The 25,231-nt window shown below is 40.4% G+C and overlaps 1 protein-coding gene across 1 annotated transcript in view; it reads right to left on the bottom strand.

Moving 5' to 3' along the window:
• Window positions 1–7,726, bottom strand: part of LOC122808692 (C-type lectin domain family 10 member A-like) — a 355,760-nt gene extending 348,034 nt beyond the window's left edge. Inside the window, exon 1 of the mRNA XM_044079680.1 lies at window positions 7,523–7,726. The gene's annotated coding sequence lies outside the window, so the exon portion shown is untranslated. The remainder of the gene's footprint in view (window positions 1–7,522) is intronic.
• Window positions 7,727–25,231: the final 17,505 nt, after the last annotated feature.

Raw genomic sequence — 25,231 nt, 5'->3', positions numbered from 1 at the left:
CATTAGTAATGTTTGGCATGCTTGCTAAATGGTAATTTTTATGTTTTTTTCTTTCCTTGTTATGCTGAAACAAAAGCATTGTTAGGCTTTGAGGTGCTGGAACTATGTCTGTAACGGCTGCTTAGACAGCTGCAGCTTGGGCTACTTTTAAACGTCCGTTTAATGTTTGGCATGCTTGTTAAATGGTAATTTTTATGCTTTTTCTTTGCTTGTTATGCTGAAACAATAGCACGAACACGCTCCATAGGCCTAAACGGCTGCTGTTTGTGCTGTTTGGTTATTAGTTTTTAGCCTGTAACGACTATTTTAAAAGTTGGGAGCTAGTCGATTCAGCAGCTTAAACAGTTGCTTTTTGACCTGCTCGGGTTCTACTTTTTCACTAGTTTTGTAGCTTATAACGGCTATGTTGCTAATTTGAAGCTAGCTTTACTCTGGGGCTTAAAAAGACTGCTGTAGGTCTTTTTTGAGTTATATTTTGTAGCCTGTAATGGCTGGATTGCAAGTCAGGAGCTGTAAGTCTCTTATGAGTACTATTTTTTTTTAGCCTGTACCGGCTGTATTGCGTGTTGGGAGCTAATTCACCTCGCAAGTTATATGGCTGATGTATGTCTTGCTCGGGCACTAGTTTTTAGCCTCCATCAGCTATTCTGTATATTGTGAGATAATTTCTCGTTGGCTGATAAATCAGCTGCTGTCTGTGTAGCTAGTGTACTAGATTTTTAGCCTACACGTGGCTACTTCGTAAGTTAGGGGCTAGTTTCTAGTTTTTATTTCCTAAATAAAACTGTATGGCCATTATCAGCTCGAGGCCCACGTGGAAGTTACTATGTGCGTGATGAAACGCTATAGTTGATGTAACTGCTGCTTGTGATACAGCCATCAGGTAGATTGGGAACCATATCAACTTTTACTTAGTTCTATTTGTAAAATAGAAATCTTAATAAATACATACATAAATACATAATTAAAAAGGCCGGGAATAGCCTTTTTAACATCACGCTAATCACTTGGAAGCTATTCTACGGCCATCAGGAAGAATGGTAACCATATCTACTTTTATTTAGTTTCATTTTTAAATGGAAATCTTAATAAATACATACATAAATACATAATTAAAAAGGTTGGGAACGACCTTTTAGCATCATGCTAACCATGTGGAAGCTAGTAAATGAGAGCTTATGCTCACTTGTTGATCCCTATGCTGTTTGTATTGCCTTTTAGGAACTAGTTTCTAACTTACAACAGCTTCATCTCTCCCTCATGGGGGTTAATCAAAACAGTTCCTTCCCCTACTTAGTCTAGAAGCCATTGTTTTAGCCTTTCTCATTATCCCTCATGCTATCAGCCATAAAGTTAATTATCTCTACATTTTTCTGTAACAATTAAGGGTCTCATGGAGTAGATACCTCAAATAGCTTTTTAATAACTAGTAACATCCAGTGAGTGCTCTGCTAATCTCAAAAGATAACTCCTCTACCATTATGACTGGCATACTAACCTAGTGAGCAAATGGTAACTGTGGAATGCTAAGACTACATTAAGGGGAACTATTTAGAGGGTAAAATCGCCGGAATATCTGTCCCTGTTAGTCTCTGCAAATTTCTATAGAATTGTTAAATAGGGCACCATATGTTGTAATAAATAATGTGCTGCCTCCTTTGTCCAAAGCTTAGTGTAGACTATGAGCCTGCCTGCTACCAGCCCTCTCACCAAGTGATTATATACAGAAATCCTGATATTTCTCCATGCATTGTTCCTGATTTATGGCTGTACTGCTTTGCACATGCATTTATGTCTGTTTATTTCTTTAAGCTAATGAGTAATATGTTGTCCTATTGAGCCTACAGAATATGACCTGCTAGATAATTAATATCACAGAATTGCAAGCCCACTTATGATACTGGTATCTTCTAGCATTAATAAGTGAATGTACAAATGCTAACTGTTTTTTATAATTATTGTCTTAACTATCATACTTTATGCTAGCTTCTTGCTACTCACCACAACTGTTGTCTCTCTCTCTCTCTCCCACAAGTGCCCTGATCTTCATTGTGCTGTTCCAGTCTATAATTTTGAGAACCTACCTACCTGGTGACAAAGGACCTGTCCAACAAATAAATGGTGGTTTCATCTCTCAGCATCTACTCCCTGCTCTCTCTCTTAAGGAAACAAGAAAGTATGTTATATATGTCCTGCCTGTAAAGCATACTACCGTCCATTGTTGCTTCAGGGGTTCTAAAGCACGCTCTGAGGCTGGTCAGCCAGCAGCCTTTTACCCTCCCAACTAGCTACCCTGTAAACAAAACTCCTACACCACCTCTTAGTACCCCTCTTACTAACTTTTCCCCCTTCCCAAATCTGACACTAGCTAACCCCCCTTACTGTATTGCCTGTAATACTAGCTTTGTCCAGTAGGTGGCACCCATATCCCATCCTTTATTTTCTCCTGCTTATCCATCTGTTATTCTGCTTTTATTATTCTATACTTCTATGACCTTGAACTACTCTGAAACCTCACACTTTACCCTTTATTCTAACTTGCTACACTCTCCTATTTTTCTAATAGACTCCTTACTTATCTCTGCTCCTTCCCACTTTAGACTTACTTAACTTACCTTCAGTAATCAGCTTTGCTGATTGTTTCTCCTCTAGCTGCTCCATTGCCTGTTTCTACCCGCCCCGTTCGTCCTGCGGGCTCACTCCGCTCCCATACCCTACCCCCAATTCCCACCTACCCCCAGTGGTCGTACACTTATACTTCAATGACCACTCCCCCCCTTTTCTCATCCTATCACATACCTCATCAACAGGCCACTCCCCTATCTCTGTCTCTCCTAATTAGTACTAATTAACTCTCTTTTGAACTACTCCCTCTCCTTTCTAACAATCCACTGCACTACTTCCCAGTTCTACCTCTTATCCAAACCTCTACTAATTTCTTACCTACATACTTTAAACCCTGCTCAATCTCTTGAAACACTTTCTCCTACTTTCTACATCACCTACTAACACAAACTACTCCCTACTTAAATCTATTTATTACTATGGCCCCAACAAATAACTATTTTCACAAACATACTACTCTTAACTACCACAATAGCCCTTCTTACCATACCATACTCACTCACCTCCTTTGAATATCTTTTTCTACCTGAACAAAACCATTACATCCAACAAACTTTACCATCTTCTTTCATCTACTCCCTTAACCACAGTAACATAACCTGTACCTCCAACTATATACTACCGAAATATCACAGAGCAACCCACGTTATTTACTTCACTACCAAAAAGACTTTTAATAACCTCTATAAACTCCTTAAATCTCTACAATACCCCCAGCAACACCCCCTCCTAGACGATGATATTCATCCAAACCCTGGCCCCAATACCGACTATACCAATAACCTTGACAATTTAACAGTGCCTATGGTTTCTACATTAACTAAACCATCTAACTCCCTCTTGATAGCTCACCTTAACATTAGAAGTATTAACAATAAAATTTCCCACCTGCATGCACTCCTTGATGTGCACTCATTTGACATTCTATGTCTTACAGAAACTTGGCTAAAACCATCTACTCTAGACCAGGAAATTAGCCCTCCTGGCTATAACATCCTTAGATGTGACCGCAAAATCAAAAAAGGTGGAAGTATAGCCATTCTCTATAAATCTAACCTCCAAATTTCCCCCTTTAATGTGCTTCCATCATTAGACACCAAATCTGAAATCCTAACTACCAAACTCCAAATCAATAACTCCAAATCTATCTATCTAATTTGCATGCATCTCCCCCCAGGTAATAATACCAATACTCTTGAAAACCTACTTAGTTACCTCTCTACCCAACTACCCCAGGAGACCATTGTACTGGGTGACTTTAACATCGACTGGTCCACCTGCAGTTCTCCTAACCTTACTAACCACATAAACCTCTTTGGATTCTCACAATTAATAACAACTCCTACTAGAATCCACAAACCTAGCAGTAAGGAAAATACTCTGGACTGGATCCTTATTAATAGCCACCCTGAAACTTAAACTTCAGGAACCCTTCCCGACGATATCAGCGACCATATGCTTACCTACATTATTAGACAAAAAGTCCATAGTCCAACTACTCATGATCTCAAAACCTCCCGCTTAAAAATTCTTTAATCCAGACAGCTTCCTAAACAAATTGCAAGCATGTGGCTGGTCACCACTAACCTATCTTGAACTTGATGAGGCTGTTACCTACTTTAATACTAACTTTCTTCAAATCCTTGACTGCCATGCACCTTATTGCTCTACTAGAATAAGAACCAAATCTGCCCCATGGCTCACAAAACTAGGCAAAATATACTCCTCAGAAATAAAATCTGGGCTAAATGGAGAGCTACCAAATATCCATCAGATCACCTCCACTTTAAACAGCTAAGAAATGCCACCAAGAAGGATATTCTTAGAGACAAAAAAGACTTCTACCTTCACCTCCAACAAACCAGTCAACAAACTCCACAAAAATTTTGGTCAGGGGTAAACAAACTTCTTCAGCCAGGTCACCCTACTACTCCAGACCCAGCCGGTTTCAACCATAACAACTCCAACCAGATCCCTGATGCCTTTAATAACTACTTTACAGAAGCCATTCAAACCCTGGCCAATTCTTTACCACCCTTCACTGCTTCCCAACTAAATACCTGCATGACTTCATTGCCTACCTTTCAAATACAACCTGTATCTACATCTCTCATCTGTAAGCTACTTCAAAAATTGAAACCTTGCACCCCTACTGCTGACTGTCTCCCATCTGAATACCTACAAATTGCCGAAAAAGCCATAGACTATCCTATCTCTATCCTTATTAACAGAACTATCTCAGAAGGCAAAATCCCTGCTTTATGAAAAGTATCCCAAATCATCCGTCTACATAAAGGTGGACCTTCTATTGACCTTTCTAACTTCCGTCCTATTGCTTTACTCTCCCCATTAGCTAAGTTAATGGAAAAATGTATTCACAAACAGCTACTTAACCACTTATTACAAAATAACCTACTAACAAACTGCCAACATGGCTTTAGGCCATTCCATAGCACATCGACTGCCCTCTTATCTATATATAAAAATCGTAACAATAACTCTTTTTCCTCTGCACTATTTATTGACCTGTCAAAAGCCTTTGATATGGTTAACCATAACTTACTTCTAGACAAACTGAAGGCCCAGAAGGCTCTATCTTAGGTCCCCTACTCTTTTCCTTATTTATTAACAATCTACACATGAACATACCTCAAGCCACCTGCATTCAATATGCAGACAACTCCACCTTAATCTGTGCAGACAAGAATATAGCCTCTCTCCACTCCCTCACCCAAACTGTTTTTCATAATGTTGAAAACTGGTTTATGCAACACTGCCTCTTCCTAAATCCCAAAAAAAACCAGAACTACTGCTTTTTACTCCAACTCATAAATCACCTAATCCATTCTTCTCTGTAACCTCTAACAATGGTACCAACATAACCCCAGATACTACAACCCGCCTGCTTGGTGTAACAATTGATAATCGTCTCAGCTATGATGACCACATCAACTCCAGCATAAAGTCTGTTAACAAAAAACTTGGTACCCTCTATAGAATTAAATCCTTCCTTACCCCTTCTGCAAGGAAAACTATTGCCCAGACCCACCTCATATCCACCCTCTTCTATGCCTCTGTTATATATACTAACCTATCCAAAAACAACCTCTCTAAACTCTCCACCTGTTATAATAGCATAGCTAGATTCATCACATGCTCCCCCTTTAAAACTCACCACTGCCTCAACCTCAAACAACTTGAATGGCTAGAATTGCAAAACCATATACTCTGTCAACAATTATTTATTACTCAAAAGATCCTATACCACCCTAACAACACCCCTATCCTCACTAATCTAATTACACCATATAAAAATCTAGCAACACTATGCTCTGCTAATAAGCTTCTAGTTTCCTCAATTCAAGCTAACAACAAAGCCAGTGATTCACTTTTCTCAAACACTGCAGGTAAAAACTGGAATCAGCTTCCTTCTGAATTATCAACCCTTGCTTCTACTTCTCTATTTAAAAAAACATCTTAAAGAACATCTGAAAAATCATTGGCTTTGTCCATGTGCTAACCCAGACTGATATTTTTCCCCTTCCTGCTCTTACCCCTATCCCTACTCCTCTAACCTATGCCTCCAAATCTAGCTACTACTCTTTTCTTCGTAATATGAAGATAAAATATAAGTTCTTTCTCTCTTAACTGAGTCTTGCTCATACCTTCTAGTGTGTTTTGTATAATTTTTACTAAAGTTGTTATAGTTCATAATTTTATTATTATAATTTTTCTTTTGACCAATGCTACCTCTGTATTGTGATTTTTCATGTCTTTTTACATTGTTAACTCGGTCACTGTTCATGCTTGGAGCTTTTCTCCCCGGGCCTATACTGAAAATGGACATATATCCAGTTAGACTAGCCCGGTCAACAAATGTAAAATAAAATAAATAAAATTAATACTGGATCCCCTTAAAAGGACACCAGAAGCTTACCCGATTGTTGAAGTCAATCATTTTGTCCTTGTACTGCGTTATCATTCTGGGTGATGGCAGGATGCTACTCAGGGCTAGGGTCATACCTGCCTGGGCTACAAAATCGGAGATCTCTTCCATGTCTCTTTTCATGTAGTCCAGGGAGGTACATCTCAGATCATTCACACCAACATGGACAATGACAGAGTCATATTTGTACTTGTTGTGGAGTGACCCGAGTGCATAGGTTATGTGGCAGATCCTGGCTCCTGACAGGCAGCTGACAGTAACCTTCTCCTTGTTTAGCCTGGTGAGTGGGACATCAGTGTGCCTAACCATAGAGTCACCTATGACTAGTGTGAGGGATGATTGGGAGAAAATGAGGTGAGGGTAGGGAGGGGCTTAAAGGGTTTTAGGCAAGTGTGGCTAGAGTAGGAGTCACACTTTTGGCGTGATCTTGCTATAGCAAGTCTACGTCCGTGACGACCAGTAGGTGCCATGGAGCAGGTAGGCCTTGGAGTGGATGAAACGGGTGATGTTGGTAAGCAGTTAAACTCGAACTCAGGTGTGAGGAGGATGTGGATAACATGGTTGCTGTGTTATTATGATAATGGTGGTCAGAGTAGTAGGGTGTATAATATATATATATATAAAATAATTAATTGTGGGTCTACCGCTGGTACTTGCACATGTGCTTTAATGTCGTCGTTGGTGGTGGTTGAGTGCTTGCATGCAAATTTTTTTTTTTTTTTTTTAAGTGATCCTTAACATAACTTCTTGAAGGGTTCCGCCATAGTACACAGCTCCGCTTAACAGTACAGATTTCACCAGTGTTTTGCCCTGCTGTTGGGTCCGTTTTTCTTTTGCAGTTTGAAATATGGGCAGACCTTGAGTTTTACATCTTCATACCCATCTCCTCTAAATGCAAACCCTTTGCTGAGATAACAGTTAAAATGGCCCCTCTGTTGCACTTCTACTCACATGTCCGTGTCCTAGAGTTCTTGCAGCCAGCAGAGTACTGGCCACTAACGGTTTTTTTTTTTTTTTGGGGGGGGGGGAGGGGGGACAGGCTGTGTCTTTGATCTTCGCTGGAGATGCTGTCTGAGTCGGTGGTTAAGATGAAGATTTTAGTGCTAGCATATTTGATTTCGTGGTGTAGTTGTAGTTAGCCGAGAGCAGTTGTTTCCGCGGTGACGGGAAGTGTCTTGTACACATGCGCGGAGGAGTGTTTGCCGTTAGAGGGGAATGGGATATGCAAATGGTCACAAAAGATCCAGGTATGTGTTTTTGTATTTTCTTTCTAGTGGGAGAGTAGTAAGGTGTTACGGGCCATGGGTTCCTGTTAACTGAAGTGCGGGTTTTCACGTTTTTTTCCTGGGGTGAGATATGCAGCTATGAGGGGTCCTGTGCACATGCGCATTCACATTAACTGCATGACGGGGCATCCAAGTGTTTCACGAGCAGTGAGGTTTCTTTTAATGTCAAGGTTTCCACTTTCGGCAGTATAACTCCTGCTACTGCATAAAATTATTGTCACGGCTTATGCTTACCTTGGCAGTTCGTTGGTATGGAGCGGCCTTAGGTCAGCTGATGCCCTAGGCAAAAGGGCTCCGCGGCGCCCCATCCTGGTCTATCTACATCAAATAAATACTGGAAAAGTGCCACCGCTAGAGCGGCGCCCTAGGCGGCCGCCTAGTTGGCGTATGCCTAAGAGTGTGGCAGTGTTCTTGTCATTTTCACAGTTTAGATGGTAGTGCCAGCGCTATGGAGTGTTAATGCAACCAGCTTATTTAAAAAAAAAAAGACTGCCTTGGTTGCTTACTGGGTATAAGCAAGCTTGTTGGGCTGAGCCATGTTGACTATGCAGTGGGGGTAGGATCCCACGGTGTGAGTGGCTTTGCACTACATTTGGGTAGAATGTTTGATTAATCCTGGGTGAGTGCCATAGACGAATGGAAACATTTTGGGTGCAGCACACACATCAGGCTTTTCTTGTTGTGTGTTACCTCCCTCGCTATTAGGGGGACTAATTAGTTTCACAGTAAAAGGAAGATGTACATGGAAACCGCAAGACATAAGTAGTTTAGATGATTCTGTCTGGAAAAGCTTGCTATATTTCACCAATTATATGTAGCTGTATAACAATTAGTACTGACTACCAAGCAATGCTTTTAAAAGTTTTTGTTCTAGGGTACGTGACTATGTAAAATATGTTTAGTCTGGCTGTATTTGTACACTAACAGGCTGTCGCAGTGGGGGGTTTGTATGGCTTGTTTTCCTGGGCATAAGATGGATCTCGGATGTAGACAGAAGAACAGTAGCTATGTACTTTTATGGTGCACAAGACAATAGATATTTAGTGACATTAGCCATCCAGTATGCCTCATCAGATTGTTCTAACATTTTGAGGCTGTCTTCTTCATGCTTTTGTGTCATGGAGTCTTTAGTGTTGTTGGTGGGGTACACTGTTATTTTTGACTTAATTGTTTGGCTAGCATGCTGGTTTGCAAAAGCGTGAAGTGCTTGAGCAGTAAAGGCATAAAGGGTTTGCTTCCATTAACTTTGGATATTGCCTTAAGTTTTCTGGACTGGCTGGTGTGATGGTTTGAGAGAGTGTGTGGAGTGCTTGAACAGTAAATGATGAATGTGTTTACGTACAGTGACTCTGATTACTGCCTTGGGTTGGGCATTTGTATAGTAGTGGCATTTGTGGTGCTTTATGATGGAGTTTGGTGGGGGGGTGCTTGTAGGATAGTTTTCTTTCCTGGTTTGTAATTCGTTGGTGATGGGAAGTTGCTATGGTTGTTGCCAGTTCTTTCTCCGCCACAACCGTGATTGGGTTTCTGCACCCTCTGAGTGAGGTACAGTGCAGGTAATTAATGCACATGCCAACTCATGTTAGGAAGCATTATTGCTGCCGAATAGTATTATGCTCTTTGGCTCGGATAGCAGGTATGTAAGGATACAAAAGCAAACTCAGATTCAGTGACTTCAGCTGTAGTGATTTGTTACGGAAAAGCTGGTTTTGTGAGGGTTAGACTAGGGATAGGATGATCAAGAGGATAAGCAGATGTGGTGGTTTGTGTGTGGCGGGGTGCTTGCCATTGAATCTTTTCTTTCTTCCTTTTACAGGAAGAAATTGGGACAAAGCTAGAAATAAGAGGACAAAGGCTACAAATAAGGAAGGTTCTAGGTATTGTGTACAAACTTAGGAATTTGATAGAGTAATAGGTTTTGCATTACTTCTGAGGGGCAGGAGGTCCATAGCTCACATGTCGGTCATGGTTTTACCTTCAGTCCTTGATGATTTCCACTGTCTTCCAGGAAACCTCAGTTATGGAAAATGGTTATGGGGTGGGGATCTGTGCAGACAAGATGGATGGTTGGGGGGTTTCATTGTTTGTGGTTTTGGAATATGGATCATACTGCCTAGCAGAAGACATCTGATCAAAGCCATAATACACTGGAATACATGGTAATGGGGGGGGGGGTAAACAAAACTTTACGGAAGATGCTGCTGCTGGCTCATACTTGCTTGTCCCTCAAATGTTGCTCTTGCAATTGCTAATTCAACAGTTCAATACTCTGGAGTTTTCTGTAAAAACATATGTTGAACACAGATCTACTATCACTGGTAATATGAGGTTCTTTAACAAATAATAAAATATAAAAAAAAATCTGTACTGTGATGTAATTTATACAGATTTAACTTCAACATTTGACAGGGTCAGACACATAATCCTGATCAACAATTTAGTGCAACTATATATTGATGCACTTTCGACAGGATGGATAGCTGCATGGCTGACAAATAGGACATGGTAAGTATCATACAGCACCTGAACAGGCTAAATCCTTGGTTGCAGTCAGGGTGTCCAAGAGGGCTCAGTCCTATGTCCTTGGTTAGCTATCAGCTGTCCTGGCTAATGTGATTCATTGACTTTTGATGGTCTGTTTGGTTATTCATGTCTAGGAAGGTGAATGCCTGTAACATCTTTGGTAGGCCTGACTAGGTCATTGCTGAATGCTAAGGTTGTAGGTTTAATATAACAGTGTTGCATTCCAGATGACTGCAGTATAAGTAGTTTTGGGATGAAGTGGATAAGATGGTGTTCTGCTGAAGATAGGGAGGTTGTAGTGGTGGCACATTTGAACAGGATGCCCCAGTAGCACTTAAGTTTGGCTTCAGGAGCTTGTGTATGTGTGTGCTGAGAATGTACAGTTGTCTTTTCTTTTGCAAGTGGGAAACAGCAGAGTGGACATCAAGTCAGTGATCAGAAGGAAGTGGCTTCAAAGGTGCTGGTAGCAGGAAGTGGCTTCAAAGGTGCTGGTAGTGGTGGCTGTTTCTATCATCAGATTGGTGCATATAGGTGTCCAAGTGGGGGAGTGCAACGTAAGCAACATTTACGTGCCTGGAGGAAGCTGTTAAAGGTAATTGATCCAGATGCGCTGGATGTTCGGTTGAAGGAGTTGTGCGCAATGGGGTCACATGTAATCTTATTTTGTTCATTAAGGTATGTTGGATTTGGCTTGGTTTGGATAGTCTGTTGGTAACTGAAGAGGGAGTAGTTTGGGGCCGGATTAAGCAGGGTGGGGAATTTTGTGAGGGGTCTGGGTTTCCACAGGTGGAGTGAACGCACATCATAGGCTTAGGAGTTTACTATGTTAAGAGTTTTAGGATTAAAAGTGTTTTTATTTATAGAATACACCTTTTCAGGCAATTATCTGTTTGATTTGGCGGGGATATCAGTTGTAGCATTACTATGTGAGGTGGGAAGAACTCTGATGGGAACTTTGTTATAACGTATTAAGTTTTATTGGTGTTTTGCATTTGATGGTGAGTGCATTTTATGCAGTTGATAAAAAAGATATGCCTTTGGGGTGCATAATGTCATTAAGAAACTGGAATATGCAGGTGCGAAGTATTTACAGTCTTTTCTTTTACAGACAACACTGAGATGGCAGATGGGGATGTGCACAGTGGATCTTTATTTGATGGGCTGAAGAAACGTGGACTCGACAGGCAAGAGTGAAGGCTGAGAAATGTGTCAGCTGTTGGAGGGGTATGAAAGGAGGTCACTGTTTTCCAGCAGTGCAGCTGAATATGGAGTTGTTTTGTTTGTGTTTTTTCTTCCCTGCAGTCACAAGGTAATATCTGGTTTGCTTGATCTTATCAGGGAGTATCAAAATTGAATTTCACACTGTATTGTTAGCTGGGGTCTTCCTTGGGATGGGTTGGGTAGTTTTGCAGCCAGTGGGGGTTGGGGGTTAGTGGGTTGCATTGAGTAATTTGGTTCGGGCTTGTGAGCTAAGGGGTGTTTGGTGTAGGAGGATTTAGCTTAGATTTATTGTAGTTTAGGGGAGGCAGGTTTGGGTTAATATAATACATGCTGAATGGTTTAGGCATGTCACTGACCTTGTTTGACTTGGTGGCATTGGGGCATTTTCAAGTTTTGGGGGTACATTGTGGTTGGTTAGTTTGGCCTGGCTTGGTTTACTGTTGGTAATACATTTGGGTCATATTGAAAAAAGCCATGATCAGGGTGTAAGTGTTTTATTTTTTGGGTCATTAGAGTGATGGCAAGATTGGTAACTGTGGTGGTGGTGCTGTGGTAGTGTTGTCACCTCACAGTAAGACGTTGTCCTGTTCGATTCTCAGCTAAAGCGTCTTCTGTGTGGAGACATGCGTGAATGGGCATACCTTCGTTGAAGGTTGTGCATCAGGGTTGGCAACAAGGCACGTAAAAATCTACTGCCAATCATTAGCGGAACGGAGTTCCGCTGTGACGACCCCTAATCGGGAAAAGCCAAAAGACACAATAACAACAACAAGAGTGATGGCAAGATTGCTATTAGAGATTTCATGTGGTTATTAGATTCATTGGACAGTAAAATGGGGCTGCAATTAGACGGGAGATGATGCAATGGCCTTGGCATGCTTTCAAGTGGCAGTGGGCTAAGTGTTTGGTTGTTTAGTTGGGTAACCGAGTATGGGTATGCCAGGTCATGGGTTTATGGTTGCTACCTTAGCATAGTAAAGGTATCAGATGTTTGTTTTCAGCTTTTAAAGTAACTGGCTATTTCGCTAGTTATGTGATAGGGTTTTAGGAGAGGATGACTCAGATCCAGCTTGGTTTAGACAGGGTGGGATACACAAAATGATGTATGAGCTAATGCCTTAACTGTGGTTACATTGCTGAAGTTTTGGAAAGAGGGGCGAACAGCCTGGTCAGGCTGGTGGTCAGAGAAGAGGGGCAGGTTTGCCCTCTTCTGTTCCCCCTCTGGTGGTGGTTGTTCATTTTAATAAGTTAGTAAAGGCAAGTGAGTGGTTGCACTGCTTGATAAGTAAATAAGCAAGCGGGGGTAAGCTGCTTATATTTGGATGGAGGTAATTCAATAAGTGGTAACTGAAGTGAGTGGTACTCTGCTTCATAAGTAAGTGAGTGGAGGTATGGATGCTGCTTACTGATCGGGATGAGCAGGGATACTGTCCTTTAAGTAAATAATTAAGCGGAGTTAAGCTGCTTATTTGGATGGCGGTAATTCAATAAATGGTAACTGCAGTGAGTGGTACGCTGCTTCATAAGTAAGCGAGTGGAGGTATGGACGCTGCTTACTGATCAGGATTGGCAGGGATGCTGCCCTATGTTAATGTTACATGGATGTTATTTTCACCTATACCATGTTTTGGTTGAAATTATGAATGTTGGTGAAATTTATGAATATTGGCTAACAATCACATTTATGGAAGTTTAATAAAGGTCGTCAAATGTCATTTGGTGTGATGTTTTTATTGAAGGGGACCTGGACAAGCAGTGTTACTGGTAAATCACTGCCTACTCTGGTGTGTTAGACTATAGATGGATTGCAACAGTGGCAGTGTTGTAATTTTTAATGCAGGATTTGTGCTTCCACAGTTGCTTACATTCCAGTTTTCCTACCAGAGTCTTATATTCTGCTTATAATTTTCCTGCTTAAAGTTGTATTCCAGTGCTTTTTTTGGTTGCTCTTTTGCTACTTTTTTTCCCCTGTTCTTGTGTCTACCCCAGCCCCACTGATACATTAAGTGATGCTTTTCTGATGCTCCCTACTGTTTGTACACTAATTACAGTGTTGTCTGTTCACTAATTACAGTGTTTTCTATCCCCACTGTAAATATACGGTTTCTGAAAGTCTAACCTACCTAGTCATTGACCTGTAGCTCAGAATCATAAGACTAAGAGAAATGTGACTTGCTACAGGGCTCACTATTGGCTTTATTTGATCGGCATCCTCTCTAGCTTGTCTGCTATAACCAGCACCCAAAAGGTCTTTTATTCAAGACACTAAGAAGAGGGGAAAGCCCTAAACTGTAAGGAAATTAGTTTTTCTCTAAAAAGGGAAGAAAAAATGTGTGAACTTAGCACACCACCTCACGTGGACTCGTTCTGTAGTGAGTCATGTGTGTCTGGCCATTTTCCCTATAAGAGACCTGTGAAGTCAATAAAAACCTTAGAAATCCAGATCCATGATTCGTATAACCTGCACCAAGTGCAAATAAACAGACCTTGAGCTGTAGTACACTCCTATCAAATTAACAACATATTTCCACACACCTTTGTAGTAAGTCCACCCAAACAGTATCCTAAAATTGAACTGCAAGCTGATGCAGTCACCCCTGCCTCTGAGTCATTCCTGTCAAAACCATAGACTAGTACTTCTGTACGATGTCTGTAGCCAGCCTGTGAGGGATCAATATCTTAAGACAGTGTATAATCATCTACTACTCGGATAGCATAATACAGTGTGTAAGAGATGTACATATATAATGTCCTTGGAGGCAGAAATGTCATGCACAGTAAACTCAGCCACTAAAACTATTAGCAGTATGCCAGACATCACACCTCTCCAAGACCATCACAATACACATAATCCACTATATGCTAAGGTTGTAAAGATTAACCTGCCTGAACCTGAAAGACATCCAAAACACATTACAGGCATAAAGTACAGTCAGCAAATTAAGCCTACAACCTCACATTGTACAAGGAGTCCCAAAGTCATGGATACTGTAAACATAAAGCAGGCATCTACCCAACCATGCATTCCAGGTATAGCTGACTCCATGATAAGGCATTACAAATGTACCTCTTACCAGGCTGAGCAAGGAAAAGGTGACATTTAGTCGCTTGTCTGGTGCCAGGATTCATTAGATTACGTAACACATCAAAGTCCTTGAACAACAAGTACTAGTATAACTCCGTTATAGTACTTGTGGGATTCAAACACTTGAGATGTACCTCCCTGGAATATATGACAAAAGAGATGAAGTAGTTCTCAAACTATGTGTCCTACGCAGGTATGAGCCTAGCATTGAGAAGTATTCCACCTTATCCAGGGATAATGCTAATGTATGAGCAAAAAATAATTGACTTCAATAGCTGGTTATGTTTTTGGTGTCATTTGAAGGGGATTCAATATTTGTCAGCTTGAGAGGATATGATCGACAGTCCACACTGCTTCATCAGAAATGGCCTGCATTTGTCACCTATAGGGTTTTGATTATTAGCAAATACATTGTTCACCCTTATGGAGCTCTTTTTTAGGCAATGCTAAACCTACCAACATAACAAAAGAAGTAAAGGAAAACATGAAGGTGATAATGATTGATGCTAGAGCCTAAATGAGAAACTCCACTTTCTACATGCATTCCTCACCCTGTAGGACATAGACATCTGTGTAGTGACATGGTTTAAAAAAGATGTGAGTACTCCAGCTGTGCAGGGCTATAACACCTTCCACACCTTTAGACCATCTCCTGCACAGGAAGGAAAAAAGGTGAAGGTGTCTCCATCTTCATCCAACAAAGGAGTAGAGCAGCATCATGATGAATTAAAGCTTCTTCCCTGCCCAAATAACCATCATAAAGGTCCCGCACCATATTTGGTAGCTACAGTACTCCCTCTATGACCCAAGAAAGCTATGACACCAATCTAAAGGAACTGAAGTTACTCAATATTAAACCCAATACTATTTTTATAGATGATTTAAACTACCCAACTACAGAGCTGGCAAACCTACACCACCACTAATGGACAAATATAGCGATTCCTGGAGTTTAACTGCACAAATGCTATGGGACAATTATTCAGAGTACCCACTAGGGGGAGCAATATCTTGGATCTGTGTGAATCTTGTACCATCCCATGCATATATTTATCACTTGTTAGGGCTGACCATAAAGCCATCTCATTCTATATAAAATTTGAAACAGAAACCCCTTCCACTGAAAGCACTTTCAGAAATTTCTCTAAGACAATCTACCTACTCCTAAATGATACACTAGCAAACTGCAAATCCCCATCAAACCCAATTGGCTCTCCTGAGTAAACAGAAAAGAACACTATCACACTATGCCACCATGTAAGTAGCTATATAGCTCCAGTTGTACCCTGTAGGAACAAATGCAGGGCAAACCTCCAGAAAGAAAATCCCCTTAGCTGTCACAAAAGAGGAAGTAATGAAAACACTATCAAAAACTAAAAATTCTCCATCAATGGATCTTGACAATATTTCTGGTTATATCTTAAATAGCATGAAGCATGATTTAGCCACCCCCTAACATCACCTCAGCCTCCAAGCAGGTTTAACAAGTGACTGGAGAATAGCTACAGTCATTCTCCTCCACACTGGTGGAACTTCCATAAACCCAGGAAAATACAGACCCATATGTCTGACTAGCCTCATATATCAGCTATGGAAATACTTGGCATGGAACTGATGAATAAGGACATAGGAAACGTTCAAAACACTAGACCTGTATCTGTATTCATCAAGAGCAGGTCATGCTTATTCAGCCTTGTGCACTTCTTTGAAAAGGTCAGCAAAGCACTGGATGAAGGTAAAACAGTGCATCTTGCATACCTCAACCTAGCCAAGGTTTTTGATACAATTCTTCACTGAGACATACTAGAAATGCAAATAAACTTAGAATAAACCTCTAATTCACTTGCTGGATTGCCAAATGGTTCACAGATGGGATGCTGGAGATCAGAGCAGGGTACGTAAACTCCACTAAGAGATCAGTCACCAGTGGAGTCCCCCCTTCCACAGGGTTTGGTACTGTGACCTCTTGTACTTGGCATCTACTTCTGTAAAGTAAAAGCCAGCACTAAATGGCCCCAGCTGACTATATTTGCAGATGACTGCAAGCTAGGCGCAGTTATTGAATCTCCAAATAACTTAGCCATCTTGCAGGAAGTTTGTCCCAAACAAATAAATGGTGTCAGAATAATGGACTGAAACTAAATGGTAATAAATGCATTATTGTATCCTGTGGGAAGTTGTCTACCCCCAGAGAACTACCACATTGACAAGATGCCTCAGAGTTGACTCAGTTGTTTGATATTTGGGAATTTATATGGACAGTGACCTAACTTTTGACCAAAATGTGTCCCAATGTCATAGTAATGTCCTTCTATAATGCATGACTTATGGGATTGTGACTAGATCGAGAGATGTCATTTCCCCCTTTAATCAGTCCTCAGTAAGCTAATCATTGAGTATAATGTCCCCTGTGCCTTGTATCTGTGCAGAAACATGCATGAACTGGAACACCCACAGAGATACCCTGTTAAAAGAATGCAAGCCCTAAACAATGTGTCCAAAGTGAAACACCTCAATGCCCTGTCACTATACTTGCCATCCTGCAAACTGTATCAAGCATACAAGGCATTCTCCAGCACACTACTGATGGACCTACTTCAGCAAGCCAGATGGCATCAGAAGTACTTGGTCAAATGGTCTAAACCTCTTTTGATACATCAACAGAATGGTTTGGAGAGATGGTTTTATCTCACAGCTCTATAACAGACTCCCCATCCACTTAAAACAAAGCTCATCTGACTCCATATTCAAGAGCAGCTTGGATCTATGAATAGGTAAAGAAAATTTCATAAAAACTACACTGACCACCTCAAAGCCTTGTTCCTCTTCTCAGTATCAGTGGCTCAACAGATTTTATTCTTTCAGATCTTCTGTGCAATCTCAAGTCCAATGGTGACATAATCATCTGCTCAAGAGATCTTAATTTACTTTTACAACATAAATAGAACTTTTTTTGGATAGATATGTATCAAATAAAATACAACTCTTTTGGAGTTGTCTTCTTCTCCGTGTATGGAAAATTACTTCCCTTACTCTATTCAAATGTAATCTGGATAAATTGATGGGGAAACTGTGGTTTAATCCCCTTGTCCCATATGAATAGGAGTAACATATAACTGCTCTGGTTTACCTTCATATTGTTCATCACATGTGATCGACCGGCCACATTGTTGAACCATTTCCATGAAACCAGAACTGCGAAACTTATAAAATGTCAAATAAATGTTGAATTTCGACATTTACAGCCATGCCACACCTCCACACCAGTGCTACCATGGGTCAAAAAGGGGGTGAGATTTTGCAGTTCAGATATGTGGTGTTCGGCGTTTTGGACAGTTGCACTTTGGTCTTCGCTGAAGCGGTCTTGACCATAATGTGATCGGTGTTATGAAGGTATACCAACTGCTCTATCAGTACTTGGTTGTTTATACTTAAATTTCAAGGGCTGAAAATTTCATGGGAATGCAGGGCCTGGCTGCTAAAGATCATCATGCATCAATAGCTTAGAAAGTACCTATGAACATTGTATAAATACTAGAACTAAAGAGGACAGTGTTGTAGTCTAGAAGAAAAACTACAAAATAAAATAAGAACACAATGATATTCAACAAAACTGGAAGAGAAATGCAACAGAACAAAGAATGATTCTGCAAAAATGCTTGTAATAAGCAGCTAAACACTCAAAATGTGACACAATGTTTCCTAACCAGGGTAATGTGCTAATCCATTGTGGAATCATTTCAGCCTCAGCCAGGTATCTGCACAGAAAATGGAGAGTATAATTAAATAATACAGTAATTAGGAATGGGTTTAGTGAAAAAACTTACAACTGTGAATACAACAGTAAATAATTAAAACAAAACATAAGGATATAGAAGGAGAAATGCACAATATTTATTCATTTACAGTGTAGTAAGAGCATTGGCTTGCGTTATGGTCAACATGATTGCATCTTGAGTTAATGTGGTGTTTATTCATTTAAAATTAATGGTTTGGTGAGCGTAGAAGATTTGGGAAGGATCATGTGATGTGAATGATCTCTGAGAGAAAGGGTTGGTTTGTGGAGGAAAAGGAGGGGAAAACTGTTAGTGTTAGGATTTTATTAGCTTGGTTCATTTCATCTGAGGGATGAGTAAAGCATGTACATGTGATGCTCCTTCCAAAATGTAAATAACTTTAATCTGACTTTAATATAGCCAGGCATAATCACCTTTCTTATGTAGTAATCAACATAATACCTACCTTAACTGACCTTACCTCTGCTCAAAATTCTATAAACTGTTTGCCTATCACATCCCCTTATTAAGATGGAAGTCAATTTGTGAAGCATTTATGAGAAGCAGTATATGCAGCTTCCCATTGAATGCCCAGGAGATATGCTTCTGTACAATGCAGCAACTGCCTTGCAAACAAATATGCTACTACTTCGACAACCGTTACTAAATACTGTATGCCTTGCTACAAGGAGTTGACCTTTTAAGCAAAGTCAGCACCTCCTGTTACACCAACTCTCTGACCTGAGAAGTTACTATGAGATATGGGGCAGAAAGAGACTAGAGTGGCTGTACATGGCATATGTGTACTATGTATGAATGCACAGAGAAAGCCTATCCCACAGGTGACAAACCTGTTCCTATTCTTGGCAACTAAGTGCCATTTTTTTATTTATTCTTTTATACTGCACTTATATTTGATTGACTGTGCTGTTTTATTAACTTGCATTACATCTGCACTGTATTTTTTCACTGCTTTATTGTTAAACTGTTTTAGTGTGAACTGTTCAGCTGTTTTATTAACTTGCATTACATCTGCACTGTATTTTTTCACTGTTAAACTGTTTAATTTAATGTGAACTGTTCTGCTGTTATATTTGTGTGTATCTGTTTCCTGCGTTAAATCGACCTAAACAGAGTTTAAATATCTTTAGCATAGCCTTGATGCAGGTTTTGCTGCATCCAGATCTGTTTGTATGATTCCTGTGTTTCCTGTTATGCCATCTTGTCTTGGCTGGGGCCTACCTTCACTTAGTGGGAGTAAGTGAACTGGCAGAAACTGGTCTGGCATAGGGTGTTTAGCTAAGAGCTCAGGACAAGGGTTGACTGGTCAACTCCAGTGTTTCTATTTTACTTTCGTTTTGTGGTACTTGCTTGTTTTAGTTAAGCTACAAGGTGGTGAGCATTCTGCATCTACCCTGTGCTGATTTCAAAGCTGCTGAGAGACTCTACAAAACTAAGTGCCATTTTTTTTCAGTTTATTCTGACTTATAATCATACCTCTCAACTGTCCCTGATTTTGACTCAGATTTTAGCTCTGTCCCTCTTAATCTCTCCTAAAACTACTGACTTTTGGAGGAAAGGTGGTGAATTACACTTAATGAATAATGACAATAATTAAGAGTTATATACTTGTTTTACTTCAGAAAATGTGTATTAATTCATATGTTCTGATTCTGTCAATGTTTCAAGTTAATAGCACTAATATTTTAAGTGTCCATGATTGTCCCTGATTTTTTCTTGACTTGTCCCTGATTCTGTTGAAATTTGCCCCCTATTGGTTGAGAGGTCGTTATACTGCACTTGTATTTGATTAATTGTGCTGTTTTATTAACTTACATTACATCTGCAAAGTATTTTTCTACTTTACTGTTAAACTGTTTGAGTATGAAATGTTCTGCTGTTATATTTGTGTGTATCTGTTCTCCTTTGTTAAACTGACCTAAACAGAGTTTAAATTTAGCATTGTCTGGTTACAAGTTTTGCTGTATCCAGATCTGTTTGTGTGATTCCAGTGTTTCCTGCTATGCCATCTTGTGTTGACTAGGGCCTAACTGCACTTAGTTGGAAGTAAGTGAACTGGTTAGAGCTGGTCTGGCATAGGGTGTTTAGCTAAGAGCTCAGGGACAAGGGTTGATTGGTCATTTCCAGTGTTTCTATTTTACTTTCATTTTTGTGGTATTTAAACCTCATGTTTGCACTTGTTTGCACATTGCTCACCGGCACTGTGCTGTTTTTCCCTTTGTTAGGTATCTCAGCTACATTTTCTGCCTTGCCAGCACTCCTGTGTAAGTGAGACCCTCCCTTGCAGCTATTTTATTGATTTTATCCAGCCCTACTCACACCTGTAGGTACTCTCCTCAGATAGTACCCACTCTACTATCCCTGACATCTCTGCCACAGATTCTGACAACCATGGACAGACAATTTCCTATGGTTTTTCCTGCTAGTCTGGTTAGTATGGGCATCTTGAGACAGTGTAACAACTGCCTCATGTACACAAACAACCTTCTCCTACTACCACCTAGGAACACAATATGTGAGAGGTGCAATTACATTAAGAACCTAAAATCTTTGCTATCTCAATCACAAGCCAGTACATCTGACACTGTGAAGGTTGTCTGCACAAACATCACATCTCTAACACCACCCACAACTGTACAATGCACTCCCACATATGCAGAGGTTCTCATCAAAAACATGCCTAAACAAAAGAGACCTCTGAGGCAAAAGCACATACATCACAACCCACAGCCCCAAGCACCGCACATAGTACACATGCCTGCATCTCACAGCCTTTAAGGCCCAGCCGCAAACCCAACATACACATCATAAGAGACTTTTATCATGGGACACACAGATGTACCCCTCACTAAGCTAGACAAAGAAAAAGTTATGGTAAATTGTCTGGTGCTAGAATCTGCCATATCATGCACACACTCAAGTATCTCAACAACAGGTACTGTTATGGCTCTGTCATAGTCCATGTTGATGTGAATGACTTGAGATGTACCCATCTGGACAATATAAAGAGAGACATGACTGAGATCACTAAATATATGTCTCGGGCAGCATTCTGCCATTACCCAGAATGTTCCCTTAATACAAACAGAAAATAATTGACTTTAACAATTGGCTTAGTTTCTGGTGTCATTCCAGGGGGATCCAGTACCTGACAGCCTGGGAGAAGAACATGATTGACAGACCATGATGCTTTGCCAGAGATGGCCTTCAACTGTCTCCCCCATAGTGCCTTTTTAGGCAAGGTCATGAGGACAAAATTACCAACTTGAAAAATTCTTCTAAATAAAAATTAAAGGTCATGCTGCTAAATGCTAGGAGTCTTAACATGAAACTGCACTCATTGCAAGCATTCCTCACCCTGGACAATGATGACACTTGTGCAGTCACTGAAACCTGGTTTAAAGCTGCTGAGAGCACCCCAGCCTTAGCAGGTTACTCATCCTACCATACTTTCTGACCCCAAATGTAGGGCTACAAAGCCAAAGGATGTGGAGTTTCAATACTTATCATTCACACCTCCAGGCTGGTCAAACAATATGACATTCAGGAGATACTCCAGGTGCAGTTAACTGGTGACTAAACATCTATTTAAATCATAGCTAGCTACAGACCCCCAACCTTGACTCAGGTCACCCACTCCACCTATGTGGACTTACTTGAATCCATCAAGATTCAACCATCTATCCTGATCCTGGGTGACTTTAACTACCCAACCATAGAGTAGAATACCTATTCTAGCCTAAACATAAATGCCCAGAGATTCATTGACTTTGTCAATGCAAAAGCATTGGCTCAGCTGGGTGACACTCTCACGAGAGGTGAAAATATCCTGGACTTGGTCCCAACCAACATGAGTAGCCACTGTAGCACCCATACAGTGTCATCCTCCTTGGTAAAGTCCGAAAATGAAGCAATCACTTTCAAAATCAACATCTCTCCTGAATTTCCCTTTGCCAGGGTCAAACAAAAAAAGTTTCCAAAGCTGACTATATCCTCCTGAGAACAGGTATAAGCAGCTTCACAGCCACCATCCTTTCAGTTGGAACTAGCACTAATGTCCAAGCATACACCAAAAAACTATATGAGCACCTACATAGCTGCATGGACACAGCACTGCATGGACACAGCAGTACCTGACAGGACCAAAGTATCTTCCTCAGTGAAGAGTAAACTTGTCTGGGGGACAACTGCAATAACCTCAGTTGCAAAACTGCAGTCCAGGACCAAGAAGGAACAAGTGCCAAGTTGGAAGCAATCTCTCCTTTGTCTGAACAAGCAAATAAGGTCACTAGTGAAACCCTCTAAGGCTAACTTTGAGTCCAGATTGGACACATCCACTAAGGACATCACAAGGCCTTCTTCACATATGTCCTTAATCTGAAATTAACACCTAACTCTGCTCTGAACTGGTGGTCAAAAACACCACATTTACAAATGGTGTAGATTTAGCCAACCTGTTGGCAGACAGGTTCAGTAAAAACTTCACACCCCCCCATAAGTAAATGAAGACATCTCCAGCACTTGCATCCCTCCCCTCATCTTCATGGAGCAGGTCTTTAATGTCCTCTCAAAGGCAAAAAATACAGCCTCCATGGGGCAGGCTGACGCACTGGGATTTGCCCACCTCACTGTGCTGTGAAGCATTTAGTGATTTGTTACAGATGAATGACATGGAGACATTTTGATGAAACATAATAGAAAATAAAAAAAAGAGATATGGGTTGTGTTGAGAGAAAAAGAGATAAAATTAGTACCAATTTATATGACATAAAATGCATTATCACAATAATACAACTATTTTATCTGAAGTTTTACATTTAAGTGTACATCCTAACAACTACAAACTATAATTATGGATTGCTCAAAGTAATCCTTGCAATGTGCATATATGCTTGGTCCAGTTATACAAATTGCAGTTAACACCAGGGCATTTATGCCACTTGCATAGATTTTTAATTTATGTTATATTATTAAATAATTGCAGTATTGTAGTTACTCATGGTATTTGAACCCACAACCTCTGACTACAGTCTTCCACTTCACTCTTAAAGTTGGTTTGTGCTACAGAGTTATGCATGCATATTTGTTTTTACAGTTAAGATATGTATGCTTAATTTGTTACTACCTTGTAGAAAACATTTCATGTTATTTTTTAATGCTACAATAAGACTTCCCTTTTGCTGCATACATGCCATTTGCTTCTCTCAGTCTCTCCAGACATTCAGTATAAGCTTACTGATTTGCCACTATCTCAGGATTAGTTATGAGAACAGAAGAGCATCATGCATACTAGTTATGCCTATATTTAGCTTTCTATGTATTAGAAATTCTCTTTATTAGCATACTTATACAACTGTAGGATGTGGCTAGTTTGAACTCTTCCAACTACTGGTTCAGTGTATCCCTCTTACACCTTTTTAGGTCATTAAATTGGTGCTTATATTTTTCTCCAGTGCGTGTGATACCAATTGCACCACATACAGACCAGGCCTAACTATTCCAAGCCTCAGGCTTGTACTGAGAGCCAAAATAAGCCACCTGCAGAAGCCTTTGGCTGTGGCGCTTTACCTGGTGTCCAGTAAATATTTTGGACTTCTGAACAACCCACCTCTGTGCCCTAAATTTGGTACCTTCCCCTTGAATGTCATTTATGTCTAATCCCAACAGTTCAGCAATGGCAAATGATTTCCTGCCATTATCTCCTTTACTGGCAGTGCACAAACCCAAGCAACAATGCCAACTGCATTTGTGTGACAGTTAAGTGGAGAGCAGTAGTGTCAAACAGAGAGGAAATCAATTTTTGAAACTGGACAGTTAATCTGACACTTGACACTAGTTTGAGTGTTGTCTGCTGCTGTAACTGTTAGGTGATTTAACATTGCAGACATGCAGTGGGGACATAAATTTCATACCCTGATACATGTTTGTTTGCCTTTACACACTGCTAAAATTGCTTTTTACAATGTGGGATTCAAACCTATGAATACGGGACTAAACATTTTCTTCCACAGCCGTGATTTCCCATCTTTGCCACAGAAGAAGTGCTTCTCACACCTAGACATGAATCATTTATAAATACAGAGGTCAGATTGAGGTGTTAACTATGTATGTGTGTGACCTGATGGGTCTACTTCATTTAGTTGAAAACTCATTAAATTGAAACTGAAATGACTGGGACCAATTCACTGAAAGCACACTTTACTGAAAACTTATTTCACTGAAACTGATTTTGTTGAAAGTTATATATGGCCTTTTCCCCACTGTAGTATGATCCTGGGCTTAGTATATATAGTAAGGGGGGTGTGAGGGGCACAGCTACCCACATTGGGGGGTAGTTTGATTATGTGTTTTCTTCTGGAAAGAGTTATTTATTGTACTTGCAAGTATCCATCTGTATGCTTTAAAACTTTTACAATATGTGAGGGCTATGCCCCCCACACCCCCCAATGTGAGTGGCTGTGCCCCCCACCCCCCCTCCTTTGTATACTAACTCCTGGATCGCACAGTGGGGCAAAGGCCATATATAACTTTCAGAGTAATGAGTTTTCAGTAAAGTGAGCATTCAGTGAATTGGTAGCAGGAAACTGACTTTCAGTGAAATGAGTTTTCAAGGAAATTAAGTAGACCCAACCTGACAAGGCCCTTGTATAATCATTCATTTGTGTATGTGTATTAAAGTGTGAAGACCATCCAAGTCCAGATAACATATATACTCTTATAGAAACACAGTAGACAGTATACCCTTAGT

Source organism: Protopterus annectens, chromosome 8.part0, assembly GCF_019279795.1.
Source record: "Protopterus annectens isolate FY-2018-M chromosome 8.part0, PAN1.0, whole genome shotgun sequence".
NCBI classification, from domain to species: Eukaryota; Metazoa; Chordata; order Ceratodontiformes; family Protopteridae; genus Protopterus; species Protopterus annectens.
Note: the sequence above shows the minus strand (reverse complement) of the source record. Positions and strands in the feature narration are given on the sequence as shown.